General features: G+C 53.4%; 1 protein-coding gene across 5 annotated transcripts in view; it reads right to left on the bottom strand.

The window, feature by feature from the left end:
• FAR2 (fatty acyl-CoA reductase 2) overlaps positions 1-14,132 on the bottom strand; it is a 144,663-nt gene that overhangs the window by 89,641 nt on the left and 40,890 nt on the right. The gene's annotated exons all lie outside the window — the stretch shown is intronic.

The following is a 14,132-nucleotide window of genomic DNA, read 5'->3' as shown; positions in this document are numbered from 1 at the left end:
TTCTACAAAATGTTTGGCCGCCAGGACGCTCCATCTCTCCCCTCCTCCCCCTGGATATGCCCTGGGGTGACACCCATAATTGGCCAAAAAGGGGCTCATCCCTGTAGACACATTCTCCGCATTATTGTAGGCAAACTCTGCCAGCGCCAACTTTTCGACCCAATCGTTCTCTCTGTCATTGACATAACACCTCAGGTACTGCTGGAGGATACCGTTTGCTCTTTCCGCCTGCCCATTGGTTTCAGGGTGCCGGGCAGTCGAAAAATTGACCTCCACGTGCAGTAAGCTCATGAGCTTCCTCCAGAACCTGGACGTAAATTGTTTGCCTCTGTCTGAGACCACCCTCAAGGGGGCGCCATGCAACCGAAAAAATGTGTTCTACAAACAATTTCGCTGTCTCTTCCGCTGTGACTGCATGTGAGCATGCTACAAAGTGGCACATCTTAGTTAACAGATCTACTACTACCATGATGGCTGTTTTCCCCTTGGACTTCGGCAGATCCGTCATAAAATCTATCGATACCGCCTCCCATGGCCGTTCGGGGGTGGGTAAGGGTTCTAATAACCCTGCCGGCGCCTGCCTTTCCCCTTTAGCTCGCTGGCATTGGTCACACCCTCTTACATACTCCCTTACATCTTCCCTCACCTTAGGCCACCAAAATTCTCTGGTAACCAACCACATGGTCTTGTGTTGCCCAAAATGCCCCGCTGTGGGGCTGTCGTGCAGCTGCTTGAGTACTCTCCCCCTCAATTCTCCTTCAGGTATATACAGTGCCCCTTTGTAATACAATGCCCCATTTCTTTCCTCAAAGCCTCCGGGGCTCTCTCCCTCCCCCCTGAGACCTCTGAGCTTATCCTGGGCGTATTCATCATTCTCTGTTTCCTCTACCAGTTCTATTTGCCCCACCAGTGCCCCCCCACACATCCAGCGGTCCTCTGGGATGACATGTCTCTCTTCGGTTGCCCCCTCCCCCTCCAAATACTCAGGTTTGTGTGAGAGAGCGTCCGCCCTGACGTTTTCTGGGCCTGGCACGTAACAAATTTCAAAGTGGAATTTGGAGAACTCCTCGGCCCATCTCACTTGTCGTTGGTTGAGCACTCGTGCTGTTCTCCAATACTCTAAATTCTTGTGATCTGTGCACACTTGCACCTTATGTTGTGCCCCAATCAATAAATGCCTCCATCTCTGGAACGCTTCGTGAATGGCGAGTAGTTCTCGGTCGTACACCGTGTAGTTCCTCTCGGACTTATTCAGCTTCCACGAGAAGAAGGCACACGGTCTCCACTCCGACTTACTCCCCCCTGGTTGTAGAAGCACTGCCCCAATCGCCCGGTTTGATGCATCTGTTTCCACTCTCATAGGTTTTTGTAAATCCACATGCAGGAGTTGTTCTTCCGAAGCGAACGCCCTTTTCAGTGCTTCAAATGCTCGCTCCGCCTCCGCCGTCCAAACAAATTTCTTCTTGCTGCTGAGACAGTCAGTGATGGGAGCCGTCAGGTGGGCAAAGTTCTTGATGAACTTCCGATAAAAGTTTCCAAACCCTAGGAATCTTTGCACATCCTTCTTCGTTTTCGGTGTTTTCCATTCCAGTACCGCTTGGACCTTGCCTGGGTCCATGGCCAATCCCTTGTCTGACAAGCGGTACCCCAGGAATTCCACCTCCTTGGTATGAAACTGACACTTCTCCAGTTTCACCCACAGCTGGTTGGCTTGCAGCTTCCCCAACACTTCTCAGATGTCCCTCACATGCTGCTCCTCATTCTCTGAATATACCAACACGTCGTCTAAGAAGGCTACACAATTCTTGTAGAGCAAAGGTCCCAGGACGTGGTTCATAAAAGCTTGAAAACACGCCGAGCCTGCTTGTAGTCCGAAGGGCATAACGAGGTATTCAAATGCCCCCAAAGGGGTGAACATGGTGGTTTTCCATTCATCCCCCTTTCTTATTCGTATGAGGTTGTATGCTCCCCGCAGGTCCAGTTTCGTAAAAATCTTTCCCTTCCTCACCCTAGTCAGAATGTCATCAATTCGGGGCATAGGGAAAGCCAGAGGTTCCGACACTGCATTCAGGGCCCTAAAGTCCACTACAAGTCTCGGTTTGTCCGTGTTTTTTTTGTCCACAAAAAACACTGGGCTACCCCCCACCGCTCAGGACTCTCTGATGAAACCTCGCTTCAGGTTTTTGTCAATGAACTCCCTTAACTCCTGCATCTCCCTGTCCGACATGGCGTACAGCTTGCCCACTGGGAGTTGGGCCCCAGGGAGTAGATTGATTTGACAGTCAAACGGTCTATGCAGTGGCAGTTTGTCTGCTTCCTTTTCGCTGAATACGTTACTCAGATCGGCGTATTGTGGGGGCACCTTCCCTTTGTCAGTTACTTCCGTCCCTGCTAGTGTGACTCTGGCCCCTTCCGCAGCCTTCCCCTCTTTGCAATGTTCTAGACAATGCGCTGACCCAAAGGAGACCACTCTCTGATGCCAGCCCACAAGCGGATCGTGTAGCGCCAACCAGCTCATCCCCAAAATAATGGGAGCTCCTCCCAAGGTGGCCAAATTAAACGCTATCAGTTCGGTGTGCCTTGCCACCCTCATTATCATCGGGACAGTCTGTTGGCTGACTTCTCCTCCCAACAGCTCCCTCCCATCGATCGTGGTCACCTGCAGGGGGTTACTTAAGGGGATAGTCTGTATCTGATGCTCAGCTGCAAACTCCTTACTCATGAAATTACAGGAGCTGCCTGAGTCCAATAGCGCCTTTATCTTTAGTGGGTGTCCGTTTGGCAGCTCTAGTAACACCTCTATCACTAAAGCAGCTCTTGGAGGTTCCGGCGTGGGCACTTTCACTGATCTTTGGCCTGGCTGCTGTGCCCCGACGGTGGCAGCCAGGCGTTGGCTTTTACTTGCTCCTTGCCTTCCTCCTCCTTTTCCCCAACAGCTCCCGCCATCCCTTGCCATTCCTTTCTTTGTGGGCAGACTCTGGCAAAGTGACCTGGCTGTTGGCAGAGATAACATTTCTTGGCGCTCTTCCCCTCTCTCCTCCGCCCTTCGCTTGGATTTGAAACTGCGCGTGCGCGCGCCGTGCCAATCTCCATCGGCTCTGCCGGCGGGAAAGGTGGCTCTGGAATCTCTGGAATGCGGAGATCTCTCCAACGGTCCCCTTTTCCTTCCCGCCTCTCCAACGCTCTCGCCTCCTGGCGTGCTCCTATGGCCAGCGCAGATTTGGTCAGCTGGTCCATAGACTCCGCCCTGGGCGCCCGGGAAAGTTCGTCTTTCACCGCGGAAGAAAGTCCTTCTTCGAAAAGCATTTGAATAGGTTCCGCCGATAGATCCCACCCCAATTTATGGATCAACATTGTAAACTCAGTCCAGTACTCACGGACAGATCTGCTCCCTTGTTTGCAAGCCATTAGCTGCCTGCGCACCACTCCCTGCTCAATGTCGCTGGAAAACATCAGGTCCATGGCGCGAAAAAACTTCCTCGTATCTTTTAGAATCTCATTATTGACTGCCATCAGGGGCCTAACCCAGTCTTTCGCCCCCGATTCGAGATGGCCAATCACAAAAGCCACCCGCGATTCCTCGTCGGGGAAGTCATCAAACTGCAGATTGAGAGCATATTGCATCTCTGTCCTAAAGGCATGATAATCCCTGGGATCTCCCCCAAACTTCTGCACCAATCCTGGTACCTTCCTGGCGAGCTGGGTGGTTTTCTCTTTTCCCTTTTCTGCATCCTGAGCCCTCCTCTCCTCGAGCCTCGCCGTTTGCAGCGCTAGCTGGATCTCCAACGCCCTGTACCTTTCTTCCAGGCTTGGACCCCCTCCAGCTGCTCCTGCTTCTCCAGTTCCGGCTGGGTCGCTCATGATGCCTCTCCCTGCACAAGCTGGCTTTCGAGGACTTTCGGATTGCTGTGATGGGATGATGAGCTGCTTGTGCGTAAAATCCTAGTCCCTCAGAGTTTGGCCAAGTGCGCAAACCCCTGCCTGCGACGGAGCCCCTCAGGCATGGCTCTGTCAGTCGCTAGCAGAATCCGAAAGTGGTCTCTTACGGAATCTCTTCCAGCATAAAAGCTCCTTAACGGAAACACGTTGTCAGGGCAGCCCAAGGTCCCAGCTCACAAGAGACCAACGCCAAGTCCGCTTTATTTACAAAAGCTTTTATTGAAGAACTTTGTTTGCTCCACAGCCGAGGCGCGCTGCCCCACGTCTGTTAGGCTTAGACCGCTGAAGTCCCCTCTGAATCAGTCCCGCCTCTACACCAGTTTAAGAGGCTTGTGCTGGTCCACCTCTTCCTGTCCTTTCTCTTCCGCAGGGTCTTTCTGCCCCCCTGGGTTCCTTCCCTCCTGGATTCCCCTGACGCTGAATCCCCAGACGCCTGCTCTCCCCTCCTTCGTGCTTTGGGACCAGGCTCCTCCTCCGGGCTCTCCTCATTTCCGCGCGCCTCCACATTTGAACTTGGCGTGCGTTCGCTACCCCTGACCTTCCTCTTGACAGTTACACTGCTCTCTGTGCTACTCTCCGCCCCCTCCGGCAGGACGGCTTGTCCCGATCTCCTCCCTCTCTCTGCTTCCTGCTCTGTTCCGTCTCTCCCACTGGGAACTCCACCCTCTTCACTCCGTTCCGGCAGGGAAGCCGGCCCCGATCTCCAACTCCCACTCGGGGTTCCCCTACTGCTCCCCTGCTCCTGACTGGTCCCCCCTGTGGCTCCCCTTGGCCTGACCAGAGGCGCTCCCTTTTGGGAATCCTCCGAGTCACTTGAAAGACTCATGGAAAACCTCAAGTCATTGTCATCCTCCTCCTTCTCACTCCGGGATCCTTCCCCCTCGCTCTCAGTCTCCTCCCTCATCTGTGCCTCTCTCCCTGAACCCCTGACATCCATCCCCCCCTCGAAGCCCCCCTTCCCCCCTCCCGCCCGTCGGGTGCAGGTTTTGGGAGCCGCGTCTCTGCGGGGGTAGATGCTGGATACAGTTTGTCTACTTCGATTTCCTCTGCTTCCAGTTCAGTGTATGTGTGCTCGAACTCGGGTTCGTCTCCCAAAGCGTTCTCGGTCTCCTCTCCCATTGTTACTTCATCCGGTGCTGTTGGCCAAGGCCCCTCCCTCCACCTCCTGCGCCAGTCCTCCTCTGGTTGCTCGTCCCACCAATAAGAGGGTTCCGTCTCCACCCCCGAGCACGATCCCCTGGGAGGGCTCGATTCCGGCGTCCCCCCTTCTGCAGACGAAAACCCCCGGAAAGTGCTGGCTGAAAGTGTGGGCGTAAAAAGCCAGTTGTCAAAGTACTCGGCTGGCATGGGCCTGTGTGGGAAAAGGGCATGGAACTCGTCCTTGAGAAGAGGCTCGTCCAAAGCGTAGTCCGGCACCCAACTGTTGGCGCTGGCTGGGGTACCCTCTCTGGCGAGAAAATATTCTACTCCCTCTTCCCCCCATCTCGAGTCCAGGATCTCTGTGACCTCGTTGAGTGGTTCGGCCCTAGGTGACCTCCCCCTCTTGGGTGACTCTCTGTGTGGGTTCTGTCCCTGACTCCTGAAATCTGTGTGGGGCCTTGTAGGGGGTGAGCACCGACCTATGAAAGACCGGGTGCATTCTGGAACCTTCGGGGAGGGCCAGTCGAAACGCTACGGGATTGATCCTGGCCTCAACTTGGTATGGCCCTAGCTGCCTGTGTCCTAGCTTCTTCTTAGCTAACGACTTGGCCGGCACCGCTTTGGCCACTAACCATACCCAATCCCCCACCTGGATGTCTTCTCCTGCCCTCCTGTGTTTGTCCGCCTGCACTTTATAGGCCTGTTTAGCTAGTTCCAAATGTCTCCGCAGCTCCTCGTGCACCTCTTGCAGCTCTGCTGCGAAATGGTCGGCCTCTTGCAGCACCCCCTCCCCCGTCGTTACGAACCCCGGGAAGGTTCTGGGGTGTCGTCCATTGTTAGCGAAGAACGGCGTCACCCCCGTCGACGCGTGCTTCGTGTTGTTGTAGGCAAACTCAGCCATCGGCAGGTAATCCACCCACGCTGCGGGTCGTTGATTGGCGTAACATCTCAGGTACTGCTGCATGATAGCGTTGACTCTCTCTGCTTGGCCGTTGGTCTGTGGATGCCTTGCCGACGATAGGTTGATCTTGACGTGCAGAATACCTAGGAGCTTCTGCCAGAAATTGGAAACAAACTGGCGCCCCCTGTCGGACAGGATGGACCGTGGCAGCCCATGCACTCTGAACACGTGGTCGATGAAGAGTTTAGCGGTCTGTTCCGCCATCGCCACCTTCGCGCACGGAATGAAGTGCGCCATCTTGGTGAACAGGTCCACAACCACCAGTACCGCCGTCTTGCCTCGGGAGCTGGGCAGGTCAGTAACAAAGTCCAGCGCTACCCGCTCCCACGGTCGCAGTGGCGTCTCCAACGGTTCCAGGAGTCCGGCTGGCTTCTGGTGCACCGGCTTGGACCTCTGGCAGGTGTCACATCTGGCGACGTAATCCGCGACCTCTCCTCACATCTGGGGCCACCAAAAGTCCCTGGCTACCAGTTCCGCTGTCTTCTCCTTGCCAAAATGGCCAGCGCTGGGTGCGTCGTGCAACTGCTGCAGAACCTTTGCGCGGAGATCGTCCCCTGGCACGTAGAGGGCACCTTTGCGAGTTAACAGCCCGTCGCGTATCTGGAACTCGTCGTCTCTCGTTGTACCTTTGCGCAGCTCTTCCATCTTGGATTGTGCAAACTGATCCGTCTGCAGCGCGTGTCGCACCGCGTCCAGGTCGACGGCGACTGAAGCGCACGCCCACGCCTGTGGTGCGAAAATGTGCTTGGCTGCCACTGTCGCCGCTTCCTCGAGATATTGCGGTTTTCTTGAGAGCGCATCGGCTATGACATTGGAGTCCCCCGGGATGTACTCTATTCGGAAGTCGAAATCAGCAAAGAATTCCGCCCAGCACATGTGCCTCTGGCTCTGGAGCTTCGCCGTGCGCCAATACTCTAAGTTCTTGTGGTCCGTGCGGACCTGCACGGTGTCCTTGGCTCCAATGAGGAAATGCCTCCACGCTTTGAAAGCCGCGTGAATGGCCAACAACTCCCTGTCCCAGATGGTGTAGTTCTGTTCCGCCTTGCTGAGCTTCCGGGAGTAGAAAGCACAGGGCCTCCAGTTCCCCTGCGGATCTTCCTGCAAAAGGACGGCCCCAACCGCTCTGTCTGATGCGTCGGTTTCGACCCGCATGGGCCTGCCGGGATTCACGTGTAGCAGCTGTTCCTCGGAGGCGAAGAGACTTTTAAGCTTCTGAAAAGAGCGCTCCGCCTGGTCCGTCCAAGTGAACTTCTTCTTCTTGGAACTGAGAGTGTCCGTGATTGCTGCTGTCTCCTTCACGAAACCTCTGATGAACTTGCGGTAAAAGTTGGCGAAACCGACGAACCTCTGGACCTCCTTCCGATTGCGCGGGCTCTTCCAGTCCAACACCACGCGGACCTTGACGCTGTCCATGGCCAGCCCCTTGTCGGACAGCTTGTAGCCCAGGAAATCCACCTCCGTCACATCGAACTGGCACTTCTCCAACTTGGCGTAGAGTCTGTGTTCCCGTAATCTTTGCAGGACCTCCTTTACGTCCTTCTCGTGAGCCTCCGGCGATTCCGAGAAGATCAGGATGTCGTCGAGGAAGCAGACACACTTCTTGTAGAGGAGTCCCACTAGCACGTGATGCATAAAGGCTTGGAAGCAGTGGGATCCATTTTGGAGACCAAAGGGCATAACTCTGTATTCATACGTGCCCAGAGGCGTGAACATGGCCGTCTTCCACTCATCGCCCTCACGCATGCGTATGAGATTGTACGCTCCGCGCAGATCCAACTTGGTGAAGATCCTCCCCTTCCGCACGGTCGCTAGGAGGTCGTCAATCTTGGGCATGGGAAAGGCCTTGGTCTTCGTCATCGAGTTTATGGCCCTATAGTCCACAATGAGTCTCTTCTGGGGCGTGTCCTTTTTCTTCACAAAAAACACAGGACTGCCCCCCACTGCTTTGGATTCCCGGATGAATCCCCGCTTCAAATTGTGCTCTATGAACTCCCTGAGTTCTTGCATCTCATCTTCAGACATGGAATACAGCTTAGCAGTCGGCAGCTTCGCCCCCGGCAACAGGTCAATTGCACAGTCGTACGGTCTGTGGGGTGGCAACTGGTCGGCTTCCTTCTCGCAGAAAACCTCCAAAAATCCCTCGTACTTGCGAGGGACTGCCTGCACCATGCCTAGTTGCAGCTGCTGCCCAGCTTCCTCCTCTTGGCTGGACTGGATGCAATGTTGAGCACAGTACGATGAGCAAAAGGTGATCTGCCGCTGGTACCATGCTACAGCTGGACTGTGTCTCTCTAGCCAACTCATGCCTAACACTATAGGCGTGTCTGACAGGCGGGTGACGTTGAAGCTAATGACTTCTCGATGATTTCCAATCTGCATTACCATGGGAGGCGTCTGTTGCACAACTTGCCCCCCTAGCAATTTCCTTCCATCAACCGTGACTACGTTCAGGGGCGTCGTAGCTGGCAGAAGCGCTATGCGATGCTGCTTGACGAACTGCACCCCCACAAAGTCCGCGTTGCTACCAGAGTCGATTGTGATGGGGACTTCCAGGGTGGTTCCATTCGGCAACTGGAGTGTTGCAGTGAGCTGCACCGCTGGCTTGGGTGGTAAGGGGTCTGTGTGCTGCAAAATCGCTGGGGACTGCTCTACAGACTCGCCTGGCTGAGCCCCAGCATCGCTGACTCCAGCCAGGCACTGTCGTTTCCCTGAAGCTGCTCTTCATGAAGTACGTCTGCTGCTACCGTTGCTAAGCCTGCAGTGTGCTTCTGGAGCCTCTGGGGACACTCTTTAGCCATGTGCTGTGCACTGTCACAGATGTAACATTTCCTGTTCCCTCTAGGAGGCTTCGCCTTGGCTGCACCGGAGGTTGGGGCTCTGGCTGCTGTCTGAGCCTTAGCACCGCCATCGGTTCCTCCCACTGGCGCATCAGAGGCGAAGAATGCGCCTGGCCGAACTCCCTGGGGATAAGAGGAGGCACCCTCGCTGGCGCACGCACCTGGCGACCTTCCTCACTGTGCCAAGGACGTTCTTCGTGCCACACTCCAATCGCAAGAGCCCTCTGTACTACTTCTGCTAGGGTTTGAGGTCTGTCGCCCCTAGCCAATTCATCTTTTATGGAGCCGCCGAGTCCCTCCCAGAATAAATCTCTCACTGGTTTGGAGTCCTTCTCCCAGCCCAATACAGTCAGCAATGCAAAAAAGCGCGAATGGTACTGACGTACAGTGGCTTTGCCTTGCCGGAGTCCATGCATCTCTTGGCGCGCAACATCAACATCCACGGTTGACTGGAAACAAGCGTCCATAGCTTTGATAAATTCATCAGAATCGCGACGGGCAGGGCCATCTTCGCGCCACAAATTGTGCAGCCACGCTCTGGCGTCCCCATGCAAATGAGACACAATAAATCCCACTTTCTCCTCTTCATCTTTAAAGTCATTACGAAGCAAATGCAGTGCATATAGGACGTCTGCTCTGAAGCTGGGGTAGTGCTTCAGGTTCCCATCGAAGTGGGCAACTAAACTGCCCCCCCGCCTTCCAAGTCCAATTCCCTCTGATCTGGACCCTGGGAACCCCTCTCTGCATGCACGCTCCCACCTGGCTTGCAGATCTTGGCATCGCTTCTCCGCTTCGTCACTTTTCTTCTGTGAGATTAGTACTGCAGTGCAGAGGTCGGTGACTGCGTTCTGCAGCGCTGTCAGCTGTTCCTCCGCACTCATGGCTGCCACACTTCGTGAGCTTTGCAAAAAAAAAAAATTGCGTTCTTTATGAGAGGGGACTTACTGTCAGGGCAGCCCAAGGTCCCAGCTCACAAGAGACCAACGCCAAGTCCGCTTTATTTACAAAAGCTTTTATTGAAGAACTTTGTTTGCTCCACAGCCGAGGCGCGCCGCCCCACGTCTGTTAGGCTTAGACCGCTGAAGTCCCCTCTGAATCAGTCCCGCCTCTACACCAGTTTAAGAGGCTTGTGCTGGTCCACCTCTTCCTGTCCTTTCTCTTCCGCAGGGTCTTTCTGCCCCCCTGGGTTCCTTCCCTCCTGGATTCCCCTGACGCTGAATCCCCAGACGCCTGCTCTCCCCTCCTTCGTGCTTTGGGACCAGGCTCCTCCTCCAGGCTCTCCTCATTTCCGCGCGCCTCCACATTTGAACTTGGCGCTCGTTCGCTACCCCTGACCTTCCTCTTGACAGTTACACTGCTCTCTGTGCTACTCTCCGCCCCCTCCGGCAGGACGGCTTGTCCCGATCTCCTCCCTCTCTCTGCTTCCTGCTCTGTTCCGTCTCTCCCACTGGGAACTCCACCCTCTTCACTCCGTTCCGGCAGGGAAGCCGGCCCCGATCTCCAACTCCCACTCGGGGTTCCCCTACTGCTCCCCTGCTCCTGACTGGTCCCCCCTGTGGCTCCCCTTGGCCTGACCAGAGGCGCTCCCTTTTGGGAATCCTCCGAGTCACTTGAAAGACTCATGGAAAACCTCAAGTCATTGTCATCCTCCTCCTTCTCACTCCGGGATCCTTCCCCCTCGCTCTCAGTCTCCTCCCTCATCTGTGCCTCTCTCCCTGAACCCCTGACACACGTCTTCTGGACTCCCGGTGTGACAGTTTCCGGCGAGGAGTGGGTGTCCCTATAGGAGGTCTTGACACCTCCCCACTGTTTTCGCTGGAAGTGTCTCTGAGCCATCCCTCCGACTCACTTTCCCCTGGAGCCCCTCCTCTCCCTCTGCTGGTTCCCTCTTCAGCTGCTACGTCTGTCTCAAACTCAGAGAGCCTCTCCACCTCCTGTCTTTCCGATGGCAGTTCCCTGACAGCCATTAAGGGTCGAACCCATTCCCTGGCCCCGTCCTGAAGATGCCCTATCACAAAAGCCACTCGAGCCCCGTCATCCACAAAGTCACCATACTGCAGATCCAGCGCATACTGCATCTCTGTCTTAAATGCGTTATAATCCCAAACTTCTGCACTAGTCCCGGTACCTTCCTTGCGATGGGGGTGGGCTTCCCCTGGGCATCCTGAGTCCGCCTTTCATCCAGCCGCGCCACCAGAATAGCCAGCTGCTGTTCCAAATCTCTGTTTCTCTCCTCAAGAGTTGGTCCCCCCCTGGGTCCTTCCGCAGCGCCTGCTCCTCTGGATTGACTCATGACGGTGCCCCTCTTCTCCTGCACACAAGCAACGTAAAGGACTGACGGATTGCTATAATGGGAATTGGGGTTGCTTGTGTGTAAACCACCAACTGCTCCAAGCTGCTTGGGGTGGTTGAACCTTTCCCTGGCTGAGCAGCCCTTATGCGCGGCTGCTTCAGTCGCTGGCAGAATCCGTCAGTGGGTGTTTTCTAAACTTCTTCCAACATAAAAATTCCTTGACACCCAGTCTCCGCCTAGATTCTCTGCGCGGAAGCCTTCTGCGCAGAGTGGGCATGCCAACCGGGGGTCCTCTCCTCTGGTCTCTGATGGCAGTTCCCTGACATTATGATATGGTTTATCTCTGTCGATCGTGGCATGGGTAAAAGATTGACATAACAGACCCTCCATGATGAACTTTGGTGACCCAGGAACTTCCAGCTTCCTGAAAGGCATTTGGGCATATCCCACATTTGGGCATACCCACATCTGACCTAAAGATTAACATGTTGTTGTTGTTTAGTCGTTTAGTTGTGTCCGACTCTTCGTGACCCTATGGACCAGAGCACGCCAGGCACTTCTGTCTTCCACTGCCTCCCACAGTTTGGTCAAACTCATGCTAGTAGCTTCACGAACACTATCCAACCATCTCGTCCTCTGTCGTCCCCTTCTCCTTGTGCCCTCCATCTTTCCCAACATTATTTATTTGCAGTGCTTTCTAAGGCCCATTTGACTTCACTCTCCAGGATGTCTGGCTCAAGGTCAGCAATCACACTACCTGGGGTGTACGAGCCATCCATATCTTATGAGGAACAGCTAAGGGAGCTGGGCATGTTTAGCCTGGGGAAGAGGAGGTTAAGGGGTGATATGATAGCCATGTTCAAATATATAAAAGGATGTCATATAGAGGAGGGAGAAAGGTTGTTTTCTGCTGCTCCAGAGAAGCGGACACGGGGCAATGGATCCAAACTACAAGAAAGAAGATTCCACCTAAACATTAGGAAGAACTTCCTGACAGTAAGAGCTGTTCGACAGTGGAATTTGCTGCCAAGGAGTGTGGTGGAGTCTCCTTCTTTGGAGGTCTTTAAGCAGAGGCTTGACAACCATGTGTCAGGAGTGCTCTGATGGTGTTTCCTACTTGGCAGGGGGTTGGACTCGATGGCCCTTGTGGTCTCTTCCAACTCTATGATTCTATGATTCTATGATCTTTCTAGTATAATTCCTCTGTGTATTCTTGCCACCTCTTCTTGATGTCTTCTGCTTCTGTTAGGTCCTTACCACTTTTGTCCTTTATTATGGTAATCTTTGCGTGGGACGCAGGTGGCGCTGTGGGTTAAAGCCTCAGCACCTAGGACTTGCCGATCAAAAGGTCGGCGGTTCGAATCCCTGCGGCGGGGTGCGCTCCTGTCGTTCGGTCCCAGCGCCTGCCAACCTAGCAGTTCGAAAGCACCCCCGGGTGCAAGTAGATAAATAGGGACCGCTTACTAGCGGGAAGGTAAACGGTGTTCCGTGTGCTGCGCTGGCTCGCCAGATGCAGCTTGTCACGCTGGCCACGTGACCCGGAAGTGTCTGCGGACAGCAATGGCTCCCGGCCTATAGAGTGAGATGAGCGCACAACCCTAGAGTCTGGCAAGACTGGCCCGTACGGGCAGGGGTACCTTTACCTCTTTATGGTAATCTTTGCACGAAATGTTCCTTTCATATCTCCAATTTTCTTGAACAGATCTCTGGTTCTTCCCATTCTGTTGTTTTCCTCTATTTCTTTGCATTGCTCGTTTAAGAAGGCCTTCTTGTCTCTCCTTGCTATTCTTTAGAAATCTGAATTCAATTTCCTATATCTTTCACTATCTCCCTCACATTTTGCTTGCCTTCTCTCCCCCGCTATTTGTAAGGCCTTGTTGGACAGCCACTTTGCTTTCTTGCATTTCCTTTTCATTGGGATGGTTTTCATTGCTGCCTCCTGTATAATGTTGCGAGCCTCCATCCATAGTTCTTCAGGTACTCTGTCCACCAAATCTAAATCCTGAAACCTGTTCCTCATTTCCACTGTGGATTCATAAGGGATTTGATTTAGATTGTATCTTACCGGCCCAGTGGGTTTTCCTACTTTCTTCAGTTTAAGCTTGAATTTTGCTATAAGAAGCTGATGATCTGAGCCACAGTCAGCTCCAGGTCTTGTTTTTGCTGACTGTATAGAGCTTCTCCATCTTTGGCTGCAGAGAATATAATCAATCTGATTTCGATGCTGCCCATCTGGTGATGTCCATGTGTAGAGTCGTCTCTTGTGTTGTTGGAAAAGAGTGTTTGTGATGACCAGCTTGTTCTCTTGACGGAATTCTATTAGAATTCTATTAGCTTTTGCCCTGCTTCGTTTTGATCTCCAAGGCCAAGCTTGCTAGTTGTTCCTTTTATCTCTTGACTCCCTGCTTTAGCATTCCAATCCCCTATAATGAGAAGAACATCCTTCTTTGGTATCATTTCTAGAAGGTGTTGTAAGTCTTCATAGAAGTGGTCAATTTCAGTTTCTTCAGCACCAGTAGTGCATAAACTTGGATTACTGTGATGTTAAAAGGTCTGCCTTGGATTCGTACTGAGATCATTCTATCATTTTTGAGATTGCATCCCAGTACAGCTTTCGCCACTCTTTTGTTGACTATGAGGGCCACTCCATTTTTTTTACGGGTTTCTTGCCCACAGTAGTAGATATGATGGTCCTCCAAACTGAATTCGCCCATTCCCATCCATATTAGTTAACTGATGCCCAGGATGTCAATATTTATTTTTGCCATCTCATTTTTGCAGTCTCATCTATTTGCAGTTCAGTGGCATTTAAAAAGAAAAGCATGCAAAAGGCCGCTTTCCATTTTCAGCTGCATATAGCCTGAAGTTTCAAAAGAAGCAGGACAGTGGAAACTTTTATTAATCAATCCCAGCAGATCAGCAGCTTGTCCTTGGGGAAAATAAACAATGCCCCCTTTTAAAA

The sequence above is a fragment of the Podarcis muralis genome, chromosome 6 (genome assembly GCF_964188315.1).
Source record: "Podarcis muralis chromosome 6, rPodMur119.hap1.1, whole genome shotgun sequence".
NCBI lineage: Eukaryota > Metazoa > Chordata > Lepidosauria > Squamata > Lacertidae > Podarcis > Podarcis muralis.
This window is presented reverse-complemented; position numbering and strand designations above follow the sequence as displayed.